Genomic DNA, 22,603 nt, shown 5'->3' on the forward strand with positions numbered 1-22,603 from the left:
AAAGACCTTAGTTATTTATCAATTCAATAAAAAAATTGGAGATGCGTCTTCGAAATTATGAACGTCATTTTGAATTTTTTTGTCACCTTTGTATGTTAGATATTTCCGGAGATGCATCTTCGGAAATATCTGATAAAATAACCAGTTGCATGATCACACAACCATTGTTGACATAGTTGGTTTTTAACAAAATCCTTCACCCTAAAAACTCTTCATTCTCAACCCATTTTTCAGTCCAAATTTTTATCATTTTGACTCATCACATCATAGGGAGTAGAAGAAGATAGAATTTCAGGTAAAGATTCTTCTTTTTCCTCTACATTGCTCACATTAATCATCCTTTTTTTTCTGAAAAAAGTTATGTCATGTCCGGAAATGTATCTCCGGAACGTATATGAACTTGTCTGAAAATGCATTTCCAAAATGTGTCTGTGTTTATTTTTGAAGTCATTCTACAGCAGTAGTAGTGTTTATGTTTTGTTATGGTTTTAATTGTTTTCATTAGATATGGTGCACCCCGATGTTTTCTCAAAACAAGTTGTTTTTCTGAATGTCCAATGTGTGGTTGTTTCTTCGAATGTTCAAGGTGTTATTGTGAAGGCGGTAGATGTTGGCAACGACTTTAAAAACAACCAAGAGTTTGAATCCTGTGATCAAATGCTTCAATAGATTTGTATGGAAGCCTCTAAACTTGGATTTGGTATGGTTATTGGAAAGTCCAATAATGGTTCAGATAAGAGATGTGTCTTTGTGACAATGATTTACGGAAGAAGCGGGAAATATATAACTCTCTTCTGGAATTTTAAAAGAGACGACATTGGTACAAGAAAATGTGATTGTCCGATTAAGGTTCGTGGTTAGATGTTGGCAAACAAAAATTGGAGATTTAATGTGATATGTGGTTTGCATAACCATGATTTGTGTTTAAAATTAGCCGGTCATCCTAGTGTATGTCGGTTCAAGCCGGAAGAGAAAGAATGTGTTACCGACATGACCTTGAATCTTGTTTAACCAAAAAATATACTTGCAACATTGAAACGAAAATGACCCAAAATTATATCAAATATCTATCAAGTGTATAATACTCGGTACCCCACTAACAAGGCGCTTATGAGGGATAGAACTAAGATGCAACAACTCTTGGAACTATTGGATGATAACAGTTATGTGTCTAGGTATCGAATGTGTGATGATAGAGTTACTGTTAGAGGTATTTTTTGGACTCATCCTGATTCCATAAAGTTGTTGAACATGTTTCCTACGGTGCTTAATCTTAATTCAACCTACAAGACCATTAAGTATAGACTTTCATTATTGGAGATGGTTGGTGTGACCTCAACTTAGAAGAGATATTCTGTTGGTTTTTCATTTCTTGAGTGTCAAAAAATGACAATTTTACTTGGGCATTAGAGGTGTGTCGGAAACTGTTGAAGGTACAAGGTGAGATGCCTAAAGCGATTGTTACCGACCGCGATACCGTATTGTTGTATCCTAAAATTTGTCATCCCCTTTTCTTTTTTAACTTATAACTTGAGATCCACCCATACTCATTCATGACTCATTCATGTGCATCATTCATTCATGATTAACATCCTCGATTCAAGGTTTATGGTTTACAAAATCAACAATTTAGCTTGAAGATTATGGTATCGCTCAGGTGGGTTGAAGCCCTAATCAGGAGTATTTGGTTCATGTGACTTGTTTGGTGGATATTTGGCCTGGGACTCATCAAAACCCTAAGTTCTGGATGATACGGTTATGGGACTTTATGGATGTTCTCTAGGCCTTGTCTTGGCCATCTGTACCCTAATGGAGGATTCATACAGTGGAGATTTGCTTGTAAAACGTCTTAATTCATTCAAAGGCATTGTTTGAGGAGTATGCCTCATTGAAACCCCAATCAGGGAAGATTTGGTTTGTATGTGCCTTGTGGCTTAACCTTCTTATGGAGATGATGGAAACCTTAAGTCATTAAGAGAGGTGTTGTCCTATCATATCATGCCTCACCAAATACTCCATGTGATTTTGGGAATCACCCATTTAACCTAAATACCTTCCCCTTGCATAACCGACTTCCTTACCCGACATATCTCTTTCCCCCGAGTTTTATAGATGTTTTCACTTTCCTTCGGGAATAAATAAAGTTCGATGGCGACTCTGTTGTATGTTCGAGCGTGCGATACGTTCAGGTATATTTCTAATAGCTTCAGCTGGCGACTCTGCTGGGGAGTTTTGCTTCTTGGAGCATTTCATAGTCGCTAAAAAGAGTCAAGCTTAGTTTTGATCGCTTTCTTAGCTTGCTTAGGGTGTTTATCTTTGCGCTTTACTCGCTTTACCATTATATTCATTTGTTATATATTATGGACATTATCTATTATACTCCCTGTTGGATTGGGATAGATTATATGAGTGAAGCTCTATACCCGAGTTTAGTATACACATAGGATAAATTCGTGGATAGTCGTGAACACCTGCGTTTCGCATATTGGGTTGTCACGAGAATCACACTCAAACTAGATTCACTTGAAAATACTTTTGTCCTGTGAGCATTCACTACGACAGGGTATTTTCATTTCGAGTCGATGACTCTGGGAGACCTTCTAGGGACCACCTTGAAGCATAGCCCATACCTTATTCTCATGGACATCGAACCTTTGATCCTGAATCGGGCAGTATACACAGATTATCCAGACTATTAGTGTTGTTAACAGATGTTATTACATTGTTGTACATATGATTGGAGCTTGGAACTTGGGATGTTATACTATCAGTGCTTTGAATATATGGAGGATGCATAATTATTTGCATTCTATCCTCAACATATGCATTCATTCATTTATATTTCATGCATGTTAACCAAAAAACTCACCTTATCTATTCCTCCGTCAAAAAGATACTGATTCGCTGACACCAGTCATCCGAGGATCATGGAAGAGACCAAGAGCATTGACAGAGCTGACATGATTCTGGGGTTATTCTTAGATATCATGACGACAGACTTCCCAAATCGGGTTGTGATTAATGAACAAGCTGAAGGCAGTCTGAAGAAAGATAACAAACAGAAGATGGTTGCATGTATTCTTCCATTTCTTCCTCAAGAATAGTGTTTTTACCACATCAGAGGCCTGCTCAAAGCAACCAGAAGTTGAACCAGAAGCAAATCAGTCAGAAGAATAACAATCAAGAAGGGAGACGTCCTCGCTATGATCCAATTCTTGTGAGTTACGCACATCTGCTACCTGTACTGGTTAATGTTGGGGCAATTCTGCCTAAACAAACTGAGCCTGCTAGGTTTCCCTACAGTCGTAAGCATGACCCTCATGCCATATGTAGATATCATGTCGGACATGTAGGGAATTCTATAGAGAATTGTTACTTTTTCAAGACCAAAGTTCAAGAACTCATAAATCTGAATTGTTTGTGCTTTACACCTGTGACTACCAAGGTGCTTATTGAGAAGTAGTTCAAATACAAGGATCCTCTGATTCAGGTGCAAGTTCCTCCATCTGAGATCCAATCTATTACGCAATATCCGAATCAAGGATACCACCCTGGAATGTTGTCGGTCTATCCTAGGGCATCATCTCCTGCTATTGCAACACCTCATTACACCTATGTTGAGGCACCCTACGTCCCATTTGGAGTTCATTATGGTTAAACTTCTCATCAGATAGTCAATCCTGGATCGGTGCATTCTACTCAAATGTTCCAACCAATGGTTATTCCTCATATTCATTCTCAATCGCAGATACCTTTAGTGCCTATGTCATGCTACTCATTCCCACATGGTGATGCGTCCCAGTATCAGCAGCCTCCTCAAGCTCAAGCTCTACAAAGACAACAAACTATGCCACATAACCATCAAGGGCAAAGGCATACTAGACAGTTTGATAGAAAGCATCCTCAACGTGATCAGATCCCTATGACATATGCTCAGTTGCTACCTTATCTTGTTCAGCAAGGGGCAATTGTTCCAAAAGAAATACCACCAGTTGTTTATCCTTATGGTCCGAAGTACAATCCTAACGCTTCTTGTGCGTTTCACATCGACTATATAAAACATTCAATTGAAGATTATGGGATGTTCAAGACTAGAGTACAAGAGCTAATTGATCAGAAGGTTTTGTCATTCTCTGAGGCGGGACCCAATGTCATAACCAACCCATTGGCAGACCACTGTGGACACATTAAGAACGTAGTTAGTGGTGATTGCTCATATTTAGTTGCTTTTTTAGAGGAGTATCAAGGCTAGTTGTAACACCCCAAACTGCTTTCAGGATTATCGACTAACCCCACAAACCAACACGGGTCTTTTCGGCATGTTTTGTCCTCACTCACACACTTTCCGGGAAACTTCCCAGAAGGTCACCCATCCCAATACTACTCCAAGTCAAGCACGCTTAACTATGGAGTTCTTATCTATTGGGCTACCGAAAAGAAGATGCATCTTGTTGGTATAGGTAGTACCAATTAATCCTTATAAGCCTTCACTCAACCATGCAGTCCCATACCTGCATAGCCTCAGGATCCCTCTCATTCCGATGTGAATTCGGTTTTTCCCCTAGAAGCTGCTAGGAGTGTCTCATTGTCATGCCTCATGCATAAACAACCACTCCCTCGCCCTCGGGTGTCACATGTAACCACTCTTCGGCCTCTCCGACCTCGGGTGTTACATGCCCACCAACTTCCGCTTGGTTCGTCCCCGAACCACATCGTACTGGGAGAGGTTTGGCTCTGATACCATTTGTAACACCCCAAACTGCTTTCAGGATTATCGACTAACCCCACAAACCAACACGGGTCTTTTCGGCATGTTTTGTCCTCACTCACACACTTTCCGGGAAACTTCCCAGAAGGTCACCCATCCCAATACTACTCCAAGTCAAGCACGCTTAACTATGGAGTTCTTATCTATTGGGCTACCGAAAAGAAGATGCATCTTGTTGGTATAGGTAGTACCAATTAATCCTTATAAGCCTTCACTCAACCATGCAGTCCCATACCTGCATAGCCTCAGGATCCCTCTCATTCCGATGTGAATTCGGTTTTTCCCCTAGAAGCTGCTAGGAGTGTCTCATTGTCATGCCTCATGCATAAACAACCACTCCCTCGCCCTCGGGTGTCACATGTAACCACTCTTCGGCCTCTCCGACCTCGGGTGTTACACTAGTAATATCATATTGATTCAATCATGTCTCATTTGTAATATTTTCTTGTTTGTTATATGGTGTTCATTTGTAACACTTGTCTAGTTTTCAGATGATAATAATAATGAAATAAACATTCATGTTTTGCTTAAATCCATTCGCGTTCACTCACATTTTATTTTATCAGTATCAAATTGTTTGTCAAATGAAATCAAAAGAGAATGATGCAACAAAAAATACGCAAGATCGTTGCTTGTATGCTTTTGAATAAGACCGTGTTGATGATGTAAGGCATTGTTCAATCCCTGAATACCGGAGATATAAGGAAGTTAATCCCTAGTCAACCCCTTTGGGCCTTGAAGTGGGAGTTCCTTTCTTTACACACATACAACCCTCATGTTTAACCAGGGGCATGGTAGTCTTCAGTTAGCTTGAACTTGAATTCAAATTTCAAAAGGATAATATCCCATCAAGTGATCAATCATATCATATTTCTCCAAAGAGGATGGAATCACAAATCCAGAATGGTTATCCCTTACCAACAAAAGGAGCGAAATAGTCACGAACCTTGCAACAAATCACGAAATCAGAGTGTCGCAGGATTTGCTCCAATACAAAAAAAAAAGATGAAATAAAAAAAGGCAAATGAAAAGCCCGCTAAGTCAAAAACTTGAAAACAAGATTGACTTAGGCAAAAGTTAGGGCAGACCGGTGGGCTACAGACCTAAAGGATCAGCCCAGGCAAAAATAAGGGAAGCAAAATAATAAGAGGATCAATATCAAAATCCTCAGCAAAAGCAAATCTCTGTGACTGCAAATAAAAGCAAAAGGCGAGTAAATATCGCTCCAAACTCTCATAGGGTTCCTTAAACCATAATGTCGCATCCTGCGAAAAATCAACCGGCGAGACTCAAAATAAAAACACACAGAGCCGCCACTAAACGTTATTTATCCCAAGATAGGGAAAGGAAACGCTCAGAGAAACCTGGAAAGACATGGTCTCGCGACCAGAGAGAAAAGGTTCGGGAGTCGGTTACGCAAGGGGAAGGTATTAGCACCCCTCACGTCCGTCGTACTCGACGGGATCCACGTCCTAGAATAAAGAAAAGGTTGCTAAACATCACACACACACACAGGGAACGCAGGTGGGGTTAAGAGAAACGGGCTCGATAAGGCGTCGCACCTTATGCCTACATATCTTGTCTGGAACAAGAATCAGAGCCACTGTAGTTCGGCTTACGCACGCCAAACAACACAAAACATACAAACAAGGGTGGCAAACATGGAGCCCGACAACCACTGGATGGAATTACGTCGGCATCCGAACCAAAACACACTCAAAAGGGCAAACGTGGAGCCCGACTGCCAATCACTGGGCTTACGTCGGCATCCGAACCCAAACATATAATCAAATAACAAACAAACACACGTAAAAAAGAAAAAGGTTGCCCGGAGTGGTCTCGCACGACCACCTGCCTACATACCTTGTCTGGAACGAGGATCAGGGCGATGTAGTTCCCCTAAACAGGGGAGAAACTCTCTCCTAACCAGAAACAGAGGGAAAAACACGACACTAGGGAGCTGAGACTCGAGCCTAATGTTGTCATGCAAAGTTAACCCTAAGTTCGGTTTTCTATCCTACTTGCATAAACAAGCCTATCCTAACCAGGAAAGAAGCTAGCACACAAGCATACAATCATATATCATCAAATGAGAACAGGTATCTCAAACAAGCATGTCAATCAGATATCCACATAACACGCACTATAGCCAAACAAGGGGCTCAATCAATCAGGTTTGACTGCCTAAGCAATCGTCTGTACAGGCTGTGTTTGCTCTTAACCTTGCCATTACGAGGCTAAGGTGAAGCAGATGAAAGGATGAAGTGAGGATGAGACCTCACAGCTCTTATCCCTAACCAGGGAGAGCTGACAAATGAGCATGGGTCCAGAATGGGGGAACCCTTCTATACTCGATGACTCCGACACAACAGATCTTGGGCTTTTGATCTCAATGCTACAACCATGTAATGGGAGCAAGGAGAAGACTCACTGAATAGTGGGGGACAGGTTGCTTGTCCCTACCTTCCACCAATTGCCTTACTTGAAGGACTTTACCTGCTTGGGCTTAAAATAAACATACACAAGCATTGCCTCTTAAGGAGGACTTCAGACAATTTGCCCGGCCCGGTAACAGCCGGGTCTCCAGACTACATGAAGTAAGAAAGTTATACCTCTATGCAAGTTGCTTAAGCAAAGCAAAGCAAAGCAATAGTTCACAAGGAACTGAGCAACTAAAGTACCTGGAAACAATCAAACTCAGTCAGTACTCAATCAGACAAATTGTACAGCAAACAATCAAACAGTTTAAACAATACAACACAAAGCAAGCTCAAGGCTTAAGCCCAAGCTCCAACACCTACAAAACAATGTTATGTTAGTGTACAAACATCCACAACATCAATTAAAACCAACTTGTATCATTCTCCATGTACATTGCTTTTTTGATCCTGAAAAATCAAGCAAATATTAGCAACTAGACCACTAGGCCAAGCCTAGGGTCCAAAAGCAAGAAAAAATATTAAACAGCAAGGCATTCACCATCCAACATCAAATTATCATCAAACACAAGCAAACATCATTGGTCCCATGTCTATATCATCCATCATGTTCAATTCATGCACAAAACAATCCATATTGGTTCAAATGAAGCATCAAACATACAAACAGAAGTATTGCATTCAAATCCATACCAAAACACATCAAAAAATTCTCAAATTAAATACACCTAAACAGGGGTCAATCAAGGTCTACCATGTCAAATTTGAGCTCAATTGGGCAAATGGAACCATGTTAATGAAAATCAACAAAAACAGACACAGTTACATGCTTCAATTCACAACATCAATGCATACATCCACTTCAAAAATTCATAACTCAATGAAAACAAAAAAGAAATGGATGAGACCAAAACAGGGAGGTCACACAACGTGTCTAGTTCATGCATATCAAATTTCATGGCCATACAATACAATATGAGGATTTCCCAATCAATCTACCAACATGTATCACATGAGCTTGCAATTTCAATCACCAGAAATGAAAAATCATGATCAAATTGAAAATACAGTGAAAAATTCTACAAAATTCATACAACATCCTAACATATCAACAATTCATCATGCAAAATTTCAGCCAATTCCAACATGCATAGGTCATCCAATTAAATTCAACAAGTTGACATCAAGAGGTGTGACACAAATTGTCACACCTAAGTTCCAGAATTTGCTGCTCTCTAACCAGGTATCAAAAATTCATGAAATTTACATATAAATAATCCTCAATGAGTCAAGAACCACCACAAAAATTTTCAAGAATTTATTTTATGATATGAGTATTTCATGATCAAATTGCAAAAATGTATCAAAAATGGACATACATCGGAAAACCCTAGGTCAAATAAAATATTCCCCAAGCACAACTTTGACCAATAGGTCAAAAAAAACCTACACTCACCAAGGAAGCTATAGAAAAAATTTCCATATTTTTTGGATTTTTTTACTATTTTTTACGATTTTTTAAAGGTCATATGAATTTTTTAATAATTAAAATGAATTAACTTAAATTAATGAAATTGCAGTGGCATTATGGTAATTTTTGGCGCGGCGGGAAACATGTAATTTGAAAGTTTGAATGGCTTTTTGGATCAAACAGGTTCCATCATCGTCTTCCACAAGAATTTTTCCAGAAACATGAAAAAATCGAAGAACACCAAACGTTAACGAAAATGGACATGGCCATATCCGTTGGACTCGTCTCTTCAAGAGGAACACGAATATCACACTATTACAACCTAAAAGTTCCTAAATCGAACGGATCGACTCACTTAGGGTTCTAGTTCGAAACTTTAAATCTCGATTTCGTAACCTACGATTCACCATTCTATAAACCACAAGCACCATTGGATTCTACATGAAACGCACTACACAAAGCACCTATCAATCGAACAAAACAGGAGATTCGAATTTTCGACATACCGGCAATGGCAGTGTGTAAATCGCGGCTTTAAGCTCCAACTCTTCAAAACAGATGCACAAGAAGTATATAGAAGGTGAATGCTATGCTCCGTTTCAATTACTTCCACTCCTATTGTCCACAATCGCGATTTGCCATTAACGGATGAATTTTGGACAGCTGCGTTTTCCAGCTCCTTAGGCTCCAATCTCCAAAAACAGTTTGAGAAGATGATTAATGGAGTTCGATGCAAAAAGAATTTCGAAAATTGGTTGAAGAATGAAGAAGTTTGATGAATTTGAAGATTTGTGTTCTTGATAAAAGTTGAGAGAATTGGAATGGTTTTGAGATCCAATCTTGGAGTGTGTGAATTCTGTTGTGATTAGCAAGAGATTATGAATATATATGGTAGCCTTAATCATGCTTAAGTGTGTAATCAACCAAATTAGCATTGTAAGTGAAAATGTCATTTTCCAAATGAAGGGTAAAATTGGAATTTCACCATGACAGCTAGTGCCACCTGTTTTGACAGCACATACACCTTCTAAATATCATATGTGAACTGTAGAAACTTGTTTCATGCTCATTGGTTGCTCCATTCTCAAATTCACCATATGTATGCATTTGGTCCATTTTTGCCATTTCCATTTTTCAAGACAAAATCCAAATTAAAAGCCTTATGCATGAAATGAAAATTCAAACACATTCTAAATGCCATTCCTGAGGTGTTGGAAAAAGTCCCATTCGAAAATTCCAATTATTTTGACATTTGGACGATTTTGCCCCTGGTCCAATTCAGCTGTCCAGTTGAAAAGTGACTTTTTGCCTTGGCCATTTTTGGGAAAATCCAATGATGCACCCTCAAAGTACATGTCAAATGGAGTTTGTGCATATAAAGAACTTGCAATTTGGACAAACCATGTGGAAGTTATGGCCTCCTGATTACGGTCTTTTCTGAAATTCACTGAGCCATATCTTGCAAACCGTACATTGGATTTTCAAGTTCTTGGACTTTTTGGAAAGGTGAGAACAAGATCTACATCTGTCATGTTGAACAATTTTTCATTTGAAGCTTCCTTGGACTTCTGTTTTTGAGGTCAAAACTTTTCCATTTTTGGAAACTTCAACTACAAGTCACCTGCTATTTTTGGCAGTTTTTGTCCTGACTTGATTTTCTTCATTTTTAAGCTTTGCAATGTCATTCAACACTTGTTCCAACATGAATGAAGTGTGTCTAACTCATTTCCACCTCCAAATCCATCAGATCATGTACAGTTGACCACAGTTGACTTTTCATCTGATAGATGAATCTGGCAATGCATAGATCAAATTGAACCCCAATCTTCAACTGAAATGGCTCAAGGGTGAAACCCTAGCCTCAATAATCACCATATAACCATCAAATGGTCCTCATCTCCTTCATAAACCCCATCTCCTGATCCAGCCCTGATTGGCCCAATACAACTGATTAGGGTTGACCAGTGGTCAAAACCCTAATCTCAAGGAATCTTCTTCCATCTTCTGATGACATCCAACCATGATGATGATGATGTATCAATTCAATCAAGATGAAGACCAATATCCTTGGAAATCATGAAACCCTAATTCACAGCCCAATCCTCAGATGGCTAATGATCAGTCAATAAACCCTAGGCTTGCACTTGACTTCCTCATCCTTTGATCAAGACTTGGGAAGATGGCTTGCACAATGTAACCACATGTTATGCAATATGAAATGCCTAATGCCCTAAAATGAAATGCAAATATGTTAATGCTAGTCCCAAGAGAGGAGGGCAAATTTTGAGGTGTTACAGCTGCCCCTATTCAATCCACTGTGAACCTGTCGATACGAAATAGCCTCGGCTTTCGGATGATCAGGATGAAGAGTGATTGAATACCAAGAACAGACGAACAATTTGCACTCTGATGAGATAATAATTAACAACGCCTGTCAGCATCGGCGAAGAAACAAACTCGAAACCGTCGACCTGGATACCAAAATAAATGGTAGCACAGGGATAACCATGGTCTGAGCACCACACATCCACTCAGGATTATCATTCTCTTTTTTTTCTTTTTTTTTTTTTTTTTCTTTTCTTGAACCCCGAAATTTCCTCTGCGCAAACGATCCTCAGATCTCTGCATTTGAACCCCGGAAAATGCCTCAGCACTCCTTCTTTGCCAAAATAATGAACCCCATCTCCAGTTTGAACCCCAGTCGCCTGACGATAACTCTCGATCGCCAGAATGAACCCCATTCTCCAGAAAATGTCGCAACATCTCCCTTTCTCCGCTTGAACCCCGTCTCCAGAAAATGTATCCACATTTCCTTTTCTCCATTTGAACCCCAGAAAATGCCTCAGCATCTCCTTTTCTCCAATCTCTCGTGATAATTCCGCTGGCAACGTCGGAAATAACACTCAACCACTCTGAGGGCGACATGTCAGAGGGTAAACCTTCACAAAGGAAGGTAGCATGTGTATCTCTTCCTCAGAAGACACCTATAACAACCTCCATTGGCATCCGCCAAGGCCTAAGGTGACACATGAATAGAAGACACTCCTAAGGACCTCATCCCGGATACAATCTTCAACTCCAATCTCCATTTGAACCCCGCTCTCCAGAAAATGTCTCCACATTTCCTTTTCTCCATTTGGACCCCGCTCTCCAGAAAATGTCTCCACATTTCCTTTTCTCCATTTGAACCCCGGAACATGCCTCAGCATATGCTCTTCTCTGATTGAACCCCGATCTCCAGAAAACGTCGCAACATCTCCTTTTCTCCGCTTGAACCCCGGAATCGCGTTGATCGCGTAACGTCGTCTGATATCATTCCCATCTCTGTCCGACGGAAACATTTCCTCCAATATCGCACTACTGGGGAACACTGCTGATCTGACGCCATGGTACCACACTCCTCAGAGTAACACTTTCAACCAGACACTGACTGATGACTGGGAGAAAATTCGACGTTTACTGGACATCGAACAATGATGTTGACAGGACATCGAACAATGATGTTTACAGGACATCGAACAATGATGTTTACAGGACATCAAACAAGGATGTTGACAGGACATCGAACTGATGTTGACAGGACATCGAACAATGATGTTGACAGGACATCAAACAATGATGTTGACAGGACATCAAACAATGATGTTGACAGGACATCAAACAAGGATGTTGACAGGACATCGAACAAGGATGTTGACAGGACATCGAACAATGATGTTGACAGGACATCAAACAATGATGCGGACAGACATCAAACAATGATGCGGACAGACATCAAACAATGATGCGGACAGACATCAAACAATGATGCGGACAGACATCAAACAATGATGCGGACAGACATCAAACAATGATGCGGACAGACATCAAACAATGATGCGGACAAACATCAGACAATGATGCGGACAGACATCAAACAATGATGCGGACAGACATCAAACAATGATGCGGACAGACATCAAACAATGATGCGGACAGACATCAAACAATGATCGACCAAACACTTACTGATGTCTGGGAAGAAACGGTGGTTCCAAACTCCCAATGCTGAACTCCTCGGAGCATCGTCTTCGCTGTCAGACAAAACCAAACCTCAAGCGGTAATCACGGCTTGAATCGCGCTGATCGCGTAACGTCTTCTGACTGTATCCCCATCTCTGTCCGACGGGAACATTTCCTCCAATATCGCACTACTGGGGAACATTGCTGATCTGACGTTGTGATGCTAATCTCCTCAGAGTAACATCTTCACCTTTGGTGAACCCCAAATCTTCAAGCGGTAACCACAGTTTGGGTTGCGTTGAATACATCCCTTTTCCATCTCCGTCCGACGGAAGGAGTCTTCTCCAGTGTCGTACCACTGGGACAATACCTGTGATCCAATCATGAGGCTATACTACTCGGAGTAACACTTTCATTTTCTGGCAAAATACCTCTCAAACAGTAACCACGGCTTGAGACTAGCTGACGTTTGCAATGATGCATGCTTGATTTCTTCTGCGTAATGCTCCATAATTATGGAAATGCTACGCGATTATATTTTTCTATGCAATATGCAATGCTTATTCTACATGATGAATGCATAAAAATATCCCCCTCAAGGGAATTTTCTGGGGAAAACGAGACTCTCTGCTGAGGAACTCGCCACTGCTCCGATTTCCACCATGCCGGGGATAGCACTGCTGCTAGGAAATAGACAACCCTTGCTGGGGATACAGATCCTTTGCACCCAACCCTCTCGAGGACATGCTGGGGAATACCTCCTTTGCAACCCACCCTCTCGAGGACATGCTGGGGATACAGATCATTCACTGCACTCTGTGGGAATACCACAGTCTTTGACTTGCTGGGGATATAGATCCCAACTCTGCTTTGGGAACCCTCACAGATACTCCCGCTGGGGAAATGAGCAATCTTCAACCTGCTGGGGGAATACCATCCAGACCCTGCTAGGGGAACGACAACTACTCCGCTGGGGAGGACCCAATCAATCCACATGTAGGATACCCTCGGCTGGGGATGCAGATATTCGTCTGCTACGGAAACTCGTTCAATCCACTGGTAGAATGAACATTGTTGGAGAGATATGTCATTGAAAAAAACCCGCTCCACTCGGGGAGTAGCAACCTTCTGGCCTGGCTGCTGAGGAAACATCGTTGTAAACCTGCCGGAGATAACCACCATGACTCGGCTGGAGAAGTCCACAGACATTGGAATCCGCTGGGAAGCTAGTCCTATGACTCTGCTTGGGGACCTAGCTGGGAAATGAGAAAAGTTGGTACAGAACACCCGTCGACTCGTCGAACCACGGTATCCACCTCCCAATCTCGTATCAGCTTTCCACTTTTGAGAATTTCCAGACTCGTCTGGACCTTTTCTGCTCCATCATCTTGTATTCCAAACCGCTCCGAGCTCGACGAGAGACGTACTCCCGGAATTTATACATACTTTTCAATCTTTCGACTTTGAAGAGTCTTCTTGATTAATTCCAAAGGTCGTCGGACGTCTCAACGTCTCCCCTCCATCGTCCCTCTACCCATTCATCTCTGGTCAGACTCTGCGGGGAATTACATACTTTCAAGTCTTTCGACTTTGAAGAGTCTTCTTGATTATCATCAAGGATCGTCGTACGCCTCAACGTCACTTCGTCGTTCTTTCGTATTCATTCGTCCCTGAGCGAACTCTCTGGGGATTTGCTACAAAGCTTCCACACCACAACCTGCAAGTGAGTGAAGAATATCTAACAGTTCCTGCAAAACAGACCGTTAGATAAAACCGTGCCCCAGGCGTGTCAAGATTTCAACACTTGGGTCACTCAACCTTCCGAATAAGATTTCAAGCTTTCCATCTTATGAACATGCATTGGAAGGAACCTGTATGTCTTAAAATGCAAGATTCTTTATCAAAAATTTCTGGATGTTTTTGCAATCAAAGCGGTAATGAAAAACAAAAACAAAATTATTTGACTGAATATGCATTTTATTGATTGGAAAAGTGTGTGGCTCAAATGAGCAATACAAAAGGAAGCAATTCCTGAAAAGAGGTAATTGCGCACAAAAGGAAAAATCTATCCTAATCGCAATGTGAAACTCGTGATCTCATCAAGTTCCAACTCGGTTACACCCCATATGTCCTCAGACTCTCCATGCTTTCTGCCTTCTCAAAAAGACGTTTCTGACTGATCCCCACGGGGTATTATCCATGATGCTTTAACCAAAGCGCAAACGATCCTGCTGGACGCAGTTGTTCGTTTCAATCCCTCTTTTGCCTGGACCGCCCTTTCAGGTTTTCAGTCCACCGGGATACCCTTTTTTGCCCAAGTCGCCTCTTCAGGTTTTCGACTTGCCGGGTGTACATTTTTCATCTTATCCCTAATTTTTGCCCGAACCTTTTTCTGTTTTTCGGTTCGCCGGGATGCCCATTTTTGCCTGGACTATTTTGTTCTTTTCGTCCAGCGGGTCAATTTATACGAAGTATTTTTTAACTGCGTCCGCATTCACAGGGGATGGAAAATCCTCGCCATCCATGGTCGTTAACAACAAGGCTCCGCCAGAGAAAACCTTCTTGACCACGAATGGACCTTCATAATTCGGTGTCCATTTGCCCCTACGATCGTTTTGAGGAGGAAGGATCCTTTTCAGCACCATATCACCTACGTGATAAACCCGAGGTCGTACCTTTCTTGTCAAAAGCACGCTTCATCCGTTGCTGATACAACTGCCCATGACAGATGGCTGCTAGCCTTTTTCTTCAATTAGGCTCAACTCTTCATACCGGGTCCTTACCCATTCAGCCTCTTGCAATTTCGCGTCCATCAGGACTCTCAAAGAGGGAATCTGAACCTCAACCGGTAATACGGCTCCCATTCCATATACCAACGAGAAAGGAGTTGCCCCAGTAGATGTGCGTACCGACGTTCGATACCCATGCAATGCAAACGGCAACATCTCATGCCAGTCTTTGTAGGTTACCACCATTTTCTGCACAACCACACCGTCGGTGCATTCAAACGTTATCCGGGCAACAAAGCTCATTCACCTTAACCTCCCCATCAGACATCAGAATCCGTTCGGATTCAGGGTCAGGCCCCTCCTCCGGGATTGGTTACTCTCAATCTTTCGATTAGAGCACCTTGAGATGTCCTCATCAGGGACTTCAAACTTCATTGGTTGATAATCCTCAATAGGTTGCAGAGAGATGTAATCAGACAATACACCCCTTTGATTGCTTTCTGAGAGCATCACAAATCAGTCAATATTCTTTTTCATTCCCACAACCCGTCCGGTCAATGTTGGATTCTCAAACCCATACTTGATCGGATCCATCTCGGAAATCCACAAAGTGGTATGAACCAGCATACACTGTCTCAGTCGGCGAGCAGCCTATGCCAAAGTACATCAAGTTTTCTCGAACAGTGAATGTATTGTTTCACAGTCGACAAACTTTTTGCTAAGGTAAATTGCATGCTCTTTTCGACAAGACGCGTCATGCTGACCCCATACACCTCGTAGACCCCTCGAAGGCGGTCAAGTACAGATTAACAGTCTCTTTCCATAGGAGACATCGGAATCAGAGGTTCCCGCAATTTATCCTTTTATCTTCAATGCCCCTTGGCAATCATTATTTCACCTGACCGTTTGATCTTTTTTTCTCAATATCTTGAATAAAGGTTCACACGTGGCTGTTAGATGAGACGTGAACCATGACAGGTAGTTCAATCTTTCTAAGAAACCACGAACCTCTTTTTCTTTGTTCTCGGTCCAGGCGTTTCTCTTAATGTTCCTTTTTTTTTTTTTTTTTTTTTTTTTTTTTTTTTTTTGCAGGATGAACCTCGATTCCTCCCTTACAATGAACCCCACATCTTACCGGACCGCACTCTGATAGTGCACTCACTTGAATTCAACCTCAGTTTGAATTGTCTCAACCGGTCAAACAGCTTGGCCAGATCTGCCAGGTACCCCTCTCCTGTTTGGGACTTTGCTATCATGTCATAGCATAGCATTCGACTTCATGATGAATCATCTCATGAAACAAAGTCACCATGGCTCTCTGATACAGGCACTGGCGTTCTGCTTCTCTAGAGGACAGTCTCCTTTCTATGGGAGCTTGTGCACAACGACACCGGTATTCGACCTTGGCATATCCTGACATGACCAAGTGAATGCGTCCACCTGCTCCTTCAACAAGGCTACCATTCTGTTCTCGATTCGCCTCTGAAGCGGCTCCAATTTTCCTTTCCTTCCTGACCTCGGCAGTACACAGGTTAACAATCTCAATTCGCTCTTCGAGCGGCTGAATCACCTTCTCCTCTTGTTTAAACAACCTGGCTAATTCCGGCAGATCACAATCTTCTTCGCCTTCTTCTTCGGCATGATTGCTCGGTTTGTCGAAGTCATATGAGGGGTAACCAAATTGTCATCAATGAGATCCGGAGAATTATTTTTGAACTTTGGGACGAGACAAATCAAAAAGAAAAATGAAAACAAACATCGCCATTTTTATTTGTTTTTAAACTGCAAAAATAAATGAAAAACAGGGAACACCGCTTTTTGACTGAAAAACATCCATTTATTAATGATGCAGAAAATGCAAATTTATGAACATGAGGTGGCCCTTACAATGGACCATTACGTGTCGGGCAACACGTAAGGCTTTCATGCAAATAAAACCGAAAACAGGAAATCATTACTCTTCAGGACGAGTGACAGTGCTGATCTGTTTAAGCCTTCCAGCTTCCTGGTACGCACGGCTTTATCCAACCACTGAACTTGCAGTCACTGTCAGTCTCTCCACCTACCGCACAGGCGCGATCTGAATTTTCAGCAATTGCACCCACCATCGCCTGTCCATGCGCCGGCATGGGATTGGCATCAGCATTCAATGACAATGTAAAATTGAGGGCCTTGGAATCCACCAGGTCTTGGACTACGTGCTTAAAAGCTTTGCAGTCCTCTAAACTGTGCCCGGGAGCACCCGAATGGAATTCACATTTGACATTTTCATCAAAAGCGGTTGGCCTTTGATCAGGTCCCATAGGTGCCAAAGTCCTCAACTGTACCAGCCCCATATCTTTCAACTTTTTCAATAGGACAGAGTATGTCACAGGCGGCCTGTCAAAATGCCGATCACTCATCCTCCTCCTGACTGGATATCCTACCCTCGGAGACCTCCGCTGAAATGGCTGACGCTGCTGTTGCTGTTGTGCAGGCTGATTGTCAGCAGGAATAGTTACCGCAGCGGTGTGCTGGTAGTAACGACCCCTACCGTGTCCTCTCTGGGCGTACACAGCACTCGATTCACCCTCATCCTTGTGCTGGTCATTACCAAAAGATTTCTTCGGTCCAGACGACGAAGCGTTTCCTTGCATGTTCCCCATCTTCAGCCAGTCTTCAATCCTCCCCACCTTTTTGGCAATTACTTTCTGCCCCAAGGCGAACTCTTGCATGACACTGATCAGCTCTCCCATCCTCTCTTTCAGTTCGAGGATGTCGGCGTTGGGAGGATCCATCAGTCAAGGAGCATTGCGTCTGGTGAAGTATCTGTGAGGTCGGGTTGAGTGCAAAGGTACGGTTCTGCGAGCACGAGCAATGATTCCTGCAAAACAGCAAACAGGTTAATATGCATGAATGCAACGTCTATCCATATGAGGAAGATTCTGTCCTGGATTCTGGTTTCATCGAGACAGATAACGTTTTGCCAATAACATTCTGACATTCAGATGTCTCTCAACCAGATTCTCAATCAATAATACTCCCCATATGGCTAGACGTAGTTTGGGTGCAGATGAATGCAAAATGAGAATGATGCAGATGAATGCAATGGGCCGGGCCATCCTCCAAGTCATCTGATCATCTGTTGCTCTGAACTACAGCTCGGATCCCTGGACTGATCACAACCATCTGAGGAAACTGTAACCACAAATCCAACTCAAGGGTTCCGAAACAAACGGAAGACAGATACATCATCATCATCACTGGTCTCTGAGCAGACACACCACCATCATCTGAATCGGCCCGGGGAATCCTGAAATAAACGGATCCCCACTGATAAATATCTCGGCCCGGGGAATCCTGAAATAAACGGATCCCCACTGAGGAATAATTCGGACAGCACTCCGGCGTCTCAGAAATAAACGGCCATAAATCCGACTTATAAATAGGACTCTGATCAACTGAACCATTAGTCACCATCTGAGTCACCAACAGAACATGCATCTGTAAGAATCACCCTCCCCTCACAGGTAAATTCTAATCAGGTTATCCTAAGGCGGATAATAGTCTCGACAATCGGGCAGAGATACTCAATGGGTTTGCCCTTTCGGGTGTGCCATTGTAGCTCTCTTAAAATCGTCTAAACCAAAGATCCGGGAATGATCGGTCACCAGAGTCAACAACTCAGATGGAGTAACTCAAACAAAGCGGAATATCCACAGAGATGAGCACTACCAAATGAGCCTCGTCCGGCTTGTGGTACATCACGCCGCCAGGCACATGTTGACTTAACATGAAAGAGGCGACATGAGACCACACTAGTCCTAGGTGTATACTCGGGCCTGGGTTTTAGCCCCACTCAGAACGCCCACCCCAAACAACATAATCACCTGCACAGAGGACGGCAACAACATGATAGTATGATGCATGCAGACATTAATGCAAATATATACACAGTGGTTAGAATAATAAATGCAATAAATAATACACACAAGCAACCTAACTAATCCTAGAACGCTAGGAAGGACTCGCTTAGGGATGATGGACCAGCATAGGTCTACATCAGTTGACAAGGGAGATCCCCAGCAGAGTCGCCAGCTGTCGCATCCTGCGAAAAATCAACCGGCGAGACTCAAAATAAAAACACACAGAGCCGCCACTAAACGTTATTTATCCCAAGATAGGGAAAGGAAACGCTCAGAGAAACCTGGAAAGACATGGTCTCGCGACCAGAGAGAAAAGGTTCGGGAGTCGGTTACGCAAGGGGAAGGTATTAGCACCCCTCACGTCCGTCGTACTCGACGGGATCCACGTCCTAGAATAAAGAAAAGGTTGCTAAACATCACACACACACACAGGGAACGCAGGTGGGGTTAAGAGAAACGGGCTCGATAAGGCGTCGCACCTTATGCCTACATATCTTGTCTGGAACAAGAATCAGAGCCACTGTAGTTCGGCTTACGCACGCCAAACAACACAAAACATACAAACAAGGGTGGCAAACATGGAGCCCGACAACCACTGGATGGAATTACGTCGGCATCCGAACCAAAACACACTCAAAAGGGCAAACGTGGAGCCCGACTGCCAATCACTGGGCTTACGTCGGCATCCGAACCCAAACATATAATCAAATAACAAACAAACACACGTAAAAAAGAAAAAGGTTGCCCGGAGTGGTCTCGCACGACCACCTGCCTACATACCTCGTCTGGAACGAGGATCAGGGCGATGTAGTTCCCCTAAACAGGGGAGAAACTCTCTCCTAACCAGAAACAGAGGGAAAAACACGACACTAGGGAGCTGAGACTCGAGCCTAATGTTGTCATGCAAAGTTAACCCTAAGTTCGGTTTTCTATCCTACTTGCATAAACAAGCCTATCCTAACCAGGAAAGAAGCTAGCACACAAGCATACAATCATATATCATCAAATGAGAACAGGTATCTCAAACAAGCATGTCAATCAGATATCCACATAACACGCACTATAGCCAAACAAGGGGCTCAATCAATCAGGTTTGACTGCCTAAGCAATCGTCTGTACAGGCTGTGTTTGCTCTTAACCTTGCCATTACGAGGCTAAGGTGAAGCAGATGAAAGGATGAAGTGAGGATGAGACCTCACAGCTCTTATCCCTAACCAGGGAGAGCTGACAAATGAGCATGGGTCCAGAATGGGGGAACCCTTCTATACTCGATGACTCCGACACAACAGATCTTGGGCTTTTGATCTCAATGCTACAACCATGTAATGGGAGCAAGGAGAAGACTCACTGAATAGTGGGGGACAGGTTGCTTGTCCCTACCTTCCACCAATTGCCTTACTTGAAGGACTTTACCTGCTTGGGCTTAAAAATAAACATACACAAGCATTGCCTCTTAAGGAGGACTTCAGACAATTTGCCCGGCCCGGTAACAGCCGGGTCTCCAGACTACATGAAGTAAGAAAGTTATACCTCTATGCAAGTTGCTTAAGCAAAGCAAAGCAAAGCAATAGTTCACAAGGAACTGAGCAACTAAAGTACCTGGAAACAATCAAACTCAGTCAGTACTCAATCAGACAAATTGTACAGCAAACAATCAAACAGTTTAAACAATACAACACAAAGCAAGCTCAAGGCTTAAGCCCAAGCTCCAACACCTACAAAACAATGTTATGTTAGTGTACAAACATCCACAACATCAATTAAAACCAACTTGTATCATTCTCCATGTACATTGCTTTTTTGATCCTGAAAAATCAAGCAAATATTAGCAACTAGACCACTAGGCCAAGCCTAGGGTCCAAAAGCAAGAAAAAATATTAAACAGCAAGGCATTCACCATCCAACATCAAATTATCATCAAACACAAGCAAACATCATTGGTCCCATGTCTATATCATCCATCATGTTCAATTCATGCACAAAACAATCCATATTGGTTCAAATGAAGCATCAAACATACAAACAGAAGTATTGCATTCAAATCCATACCAAAACACATCAAAAAATTCTCAAATTAAATACACCTAAACAGGGGTCAATCAAGGTCTACCATGTCAAATTTGAGCTCAATTGGGCAAATGGAACCATGTTAATGAAAATCAACAAAAACAGACACAGTTACATGCTTCAATTCACAACATCAATGCATACATCCACTTCAAAAATTCATAACTCAATGAAAACAAAAAAGAAATGGATGAGACCAAAACAGGGAGGTCACACAACGTGTCTAGTTCATGCATATCAAATTTCATGGCCATACAATACAATATGAGGATTTCCCAATCAATCTACCAACATGTATCACATGAGCTTGCAATTTCAATCACCAGAAATGAAAAATCATGATCAAATTGAAAATACAGTGAAAAATTCTACAAAAATTCATACAACATCCTAACATATCAACAATTCATCATGCAAAATTTCAGCCAATTCCAACATGCATAGGTCATCCAATTAAATTCAACAAGTTGACATCAAGAGGTGTGACACAAATTGTCACACCTAAGTTCCAGAATTTGCTGCTCTCTAACCAGGTATCAAAAATTCATGAAATTTACATATAAATAATCCTCAATGAGTCAAGAACCACCACAAAAATTTTCAAGAATTTATTTTATGATATGAGTATTTCATGATCAAATTGCAAAAATGTATCAAAAATGGACATACATCGGAAAACCCTAGGTCAAATAAAATATTCCCCAAGCACAACTTTGACCAATAGGTCAAAAAAAACCTACACTCACCAAGGAAGCTATAGAAAAAATTTCCATATTTTTTGGATTTTTTTACTATTTTTTACGATTTTTTAAAGGTCATATGAATTTTTTAATAATTAAAATGAATTAACTTAAATTAATGAAATTGCAGTGGCATTATGGTAATTTTTGGCGCGGCGGGAAACATGTAATTTGAAAGTTTGAATGGCTTTTTGGATCAAACAGGTTCCATCATCGTCTTCCACAAGAATTTTTCCAGAAACATGAAAAAATCGAAGAACACCAAACGTTAACGAAAATGGACATGGCCATATCCGTTGGACTCGTCTCTTCAAGAGGAACACGAATATCACACTATTACAACCTAAAAGTTCCTAAATCGAACGGATCGACTCACTTAGGGTTCTAGTTCGAAACTTTAAATCTCGATTTCGTAACCTACGATTCACCATTCTATAAACCACAAGCACCATTGGATTCTACATGAAACGCACTACACAAAGC

The sequence above is a fragment of the Lathyrus oleraceus genome, chromosome 4 (assembly GCF_024323335.1).
Source record: "Lathyrus oleraceus cultivar Zhongwan6 chromosome 4, CAAS_Psat_ZW6_1.0, whole genome shotgun sequence".
In the NCBI taxonomy this organism is placed as follows: Eukaryota; Viridiplantae; Streptophyta; class Magnoliopsida; order Fabales; family Fabaceae; genus Lathyrus; species Lathyrus oleraceus.